Source organism: Neomonachus schauinslandi, chromosome 1 (assembly GCF_002201575.2).
Source record: "Neomonachus schauinslandi chromosome 1, ASM220157v2, whole genome shotgun sequence".
Taxonomy (NCBI): Eukaryota; Metazoa; Chordata; class Mammalia; order Carnivora; family Phocidae; genus Neomonachus; species Neomonachus schauinslandi.
In genome coordinates this window covers 16,916,708-16,921,347 of record NC_058403.1, presented here as the reverse complement: position 1 = coordinate 16,921,347, position 4,640 = coordinate 16,916,708, and the positions used below count along the sequence as shown (strand labels likewise).

Here is a 4,640-nt window from a genome sequence, read left to right as displayed (position 1 = left end):
ATTCCTAATCCACCTACTTCTACTTCCAACTGTCATTGGAAGCTTCCAGGCTTCTTCACGTTCTCTCTGTCTTGATGAAGTCTAAGCATAGAGACTCTGTTCCACCTCATTTTCAATAAATACATTCAGTAGGACTACCTTTATTTTTCCTCAGTTTTCCACTTCTATACTATCAATACCTTTTTCTATTTCATCTTGCTCTTTCTTCAGGGCATGTGTAGAGTGATAGTTTGCCATCTTGCCTGAAGACAAAATGCTACTTCTGGCTGAAAATAAAACTTCCTAGGCCAGTCCCCTGGATGCATGGATATAATGGGTCTTGGACCAGACCTGGAAATAGATATTTTTAACAAGTACCACTGCCCCAAGTAGTTATTGGGCAAATTTGGGGGGGAAATGATACAGAAAATTTATTTTTGATGTTTTACTTTTTTGGACTTTGTGTTGAAAATCTTTTCAAATTTCTTGGCTTTATTTAATAGCTGTATGTAAATGGCTCTCAAATATTTATTTAAAATTTATTTTTTTGGCTTCTGGTAGTTCAGTTATTGCTAGAAATCTCAGGTTAATTATACACATCAAAAACCTGTTTTTTTTTAATTGATAAACTTTATCTTTTAGAACATTTGTAGATTTGCAGAAAAATTGTGCAGATGGTTTAGAGATTTCTCATATAACTCAAACCCCAACAGTTCCCCTTATAATATCTTGCATTATTTGGCATATTTGGATTAATTAATGAACCAATATTGATACATTATTAACTAAAGTCTGATAACCATAGTTTATATTAAGGCTCACTCTGTATGTTTCATAGTTCAATGGATATTGACAAATGCATGTCATATATCCACCATTACAGTATCACACAACATAGTTTCACTACCCTCAAAATCTTCTGTGCTTTGTCTACATGTTCTTTCTTCCTTTTCCCTGGAGCCTGGGAAACCACTGTTCTTTTAATGGTCTCTTTATCTTTGCCTTTTCTGGAATACCACACAACTGGAATCATAGAGTATCTTTTAGAATGGCTTTTTTCACTTAGCAATATGCACTTAGGTTTATTTCATGCCGTTTCATGGCTTGATGCTTCTTTCTCTTTATCACTGAATGATATTTCATTGTATGGGTATACCAAAGTTAGTTTATTCACTCACCTATGAAAGGCATCTTGGTTGCATCCAGTTTGGGGGCAATCATGAGTAGAGTTGCTATCAACATTTGTTTGGAGGTTTTTGTGTTGACATAAATTTTCAACTCAATTGGGTAAAGACACAAACACAGATTTTAGATAGTGTAGTAAGACTATATTTTGTCTGGTAAGAACTGTCTTCCAAAATGGTTGTCCCATTTTAAATTACCACTGGCAATGAATGAGAGTTCTTATTGCTTTGCATCCTTGCCAATATTTCGTGTTGCCAGTCTTTTAAAATTTTAGTCTTTCTAATAGACATGTAGTAGCATTGCACTATTGTTTTAATTTGCATTTTTTGTAAAAATATATTATTATACTTATTTTATTTAAAAATTTCATTATTGTTATTAAATTTATTTCAAAAATTACATAAAGAATTAGAAAGGGGAAAGGTGGAAACAAAAACTGTTTTTTTTATTTTTTTAATTTTATTATGTTATGTTAATCACCATATATTACATCATTAGTTTTTGATGTACGGTTCCATGATTCATTTTTTGCTTATAACACCCAGTGCTCCATTCAGTATGTGCCCTCTTTAATACCCATCACCAATTTTTTAATGACAAATGATGTTGATTTACTTTATATAAAAAGATATCCAAGATATCAGGCTAATAATAATAGAATCTAAATTCTGTTTTGAATTTTGTTGTAGAATGTGTGTTGTTTTAATCTGTAATTTCTTAATGACATATTTTATTTTATTTTATTTTTTAATTATCTTTTGTTGTTGTTGTTACAGTCTTGAGGTCTTTTATTTTCTTTACATTTATCATGCCATGAATTCATAGGGAATGGGTTCCAGCAGTTCGGGTTCCTTTCCATTAGTTCTCACAAAGTATGCTTCTCTGGGTGGGCAGGCTGGTGCTTTAGTTGAACCCAAGTACCTTTCTCTTTGGCTTCCTTCTTTTTCTGATCATTTTCCTTCACACGTTTCAGGAAGCTATCTCGGCTCTTTTGAGTGTTTAATATGCTCAATGCGTACATTAATTCTCTTGGCAAGAATCTGGCCCTTAACTTGTTTGTTTACAACAATGCCAACAGCATGCTGAGTAACATTGTAGACTCTTCCAGTTTTACCATGGTAACATTTGTGGGGCATTCCTTTTTGAACCGTGCCCATTCCCTTGATGCCCACAATATCACCTTTCTCATAGATTCGCATGTATGTGGCCAAAGGAACAACTCCATGTTTTCTAAATGGTCTAGAGAACATAGAGTGGGTACCTCTCCTCTTTCCCTTTGTGTTGGTCATTTTGGCGAATCACTGGAAGATGGCGGTTCCGGCTGAAAGGAAGCCTAATGACGTATTTTAATCAAGCATCTTTTCATATGCTTTTTTTTGTCACCTGTGTATCCTTTTAGTGAGGTGTCCAGATCTTTTGCTAGGTTGTTTGTTTTCTTATTATTTAATGTTAAGAGTTCTTTGCATATATTGGATACAAAACCTTTTCAGATATGTTTTGCAAATATTTTCTCCCAGTCCGTGACTAGTCTTTTCATTCTCTTAAAAAAAAAAAAAAATCGGCTTATCTTTTAATCCCCTATCCCTGTGCCTACTAAATTGTTACCTCCTCATTCTAGCAATCAATAGATTGACTGTCCTGGCTCTGGACAAATAAATGGATCACTATTATCTTTTCATGCCCTCAGGCTCACACTTCTCTATCCTTTGACCATTCTGTTTTTTTTTTTCTTTTTTCTTAAACATTAAAAAAAAATGTTCTACTAAAAATGACTACTCTGTTCTAATTATTTAGGCCAAAAACCAGGAGTTAGCTTTCACTTCTCTATCTCTCATACTTCCCATTGAATCCATTAATATATCCTGTTGGTTTCATTTTCAAAACATATTTAGAATCCAACCAATTCTCAGCACCTCCTGGTGTAAGTCATCATTACCTATATCCTGAATCATTACAATAGTTTCTTAACTGGTCTCTCTGCTCTTTCCCCTGTCCCTATAAAGTGCATTCTACTCTGATCGGAGCAACAGAGTTGACTCAAAAGGAAAAGGCTTTCCCCAAGACTCCATTGAATATTCCACCTCCTTTCTCTGTGACTCTCTTTCTCCATTTTCTTATCCATAGCACTTACTATCATATAACCTACTACACATTTTATTTATATATTTTGTTTATTTCTGGTCTTTCCAACAAAAATCTCATATCCATTACAAAAGGGATTTTGTCTGCTTTTTTAGTGCTATTGACAGAATGTCTATAACTTTGCCTAGCACAGAGTAGACGTTCAATAACATATAGATGGATAAATATATTGTCTTTTACTTGGTTTTATAACTATTTGAGACATGGATATTCTTTTCTTTTATATCCCAACTAGCAGTATCTTTGTCTGAATATTTGGAATCTCCAAGCCTTTCTAAAACTGTATCATATATGGCTAGGTGTTCAATAAACACTTGTCAAATGAAAAGAATGAATGCACTTATAAAATACCATTCTATTCCAAATTCAAAACACAATTTAAATTCTATTATTGTTAGTATAATATCTCAGATATTTCTCTATATTGAGTAAGTCAGTATTTGGCATATATATACTTTATATGTGTATATTGTATATATATGTATATTTAAAATGAACAGGATATTAACCTTTGGTTTATCTTTTATGTGATTACATAGTTGGGCAGACATACTTTAGAATTACTGCTATAAAATCATGCTTAAAATAGAAGAGTAACTTGGGGTGCCTGGGTGGCTCAGTCAGTTAAGCATCTGACTCTTGACTTTGGCTCAGGTCATAATCTCAGGGTTGTGGGATCAAGCCCCACATCGGACTCTACGCTGGGTGTGAAGCCTGCTTGAGATTCTCTCTCTCCCTCTGCCCCACCCTAAAAAAAAAAAGGAGAAATTGTATACTCAAATATCCTATTATCAAGCATTTTTAAGTTAAAATAGAATACAAAATACAACAAAGTAGTATGTAAATATAATTTAAAATAATATATAAAACAATGAAAAATGAACAACATACATTCCATGAATGAAAATTTATAAGTGTATTTAAGATTTCTATTCAGGTGAAAATTACATATACATATGTACATACGTACACAGACACACATACATATACACATACACATATGTATATATACATTTCTATGTTTCTTGATTTATATCACTATTTCTACTTGTATACATAAATACAACTAGAAAACTTATCCCCATTCTCCAAAATCTTTGATGGGATTTCTTGGTGTCCGCTGCAATCCTTATGTGACTGATTTCTTTTTTATTTCAAACCAAATTCTTATTTAACTAAAGGACTAGGCAGATACACACTAAAAAAATGAACGTTATCACAGTCTATCTTTGGTTTCACCACATTGACTTTTGTTTGGTAGAGTGTACCAGTCCAAGCTTTCTCCTTTAAGAGGCTTAAAAGGATTATATTCCTTATCTGAAATTTTTCTTCCA

The 4,640-nt window shown here is 32.9% G+C and overlaps 1 pseudogene; it reads right to left on the bottom strand.

Moving 5' to 3' along the window:
* Positions 1-1,970: 1,970 nt before the first annotated feature.
* Positions 1,971-2,453, bottom strand: LOC110570062 (annotated as a pseudogene).
* Between the last annotated feature and the right edge of the window lie 2,187 nt (positions 2,454-4,640).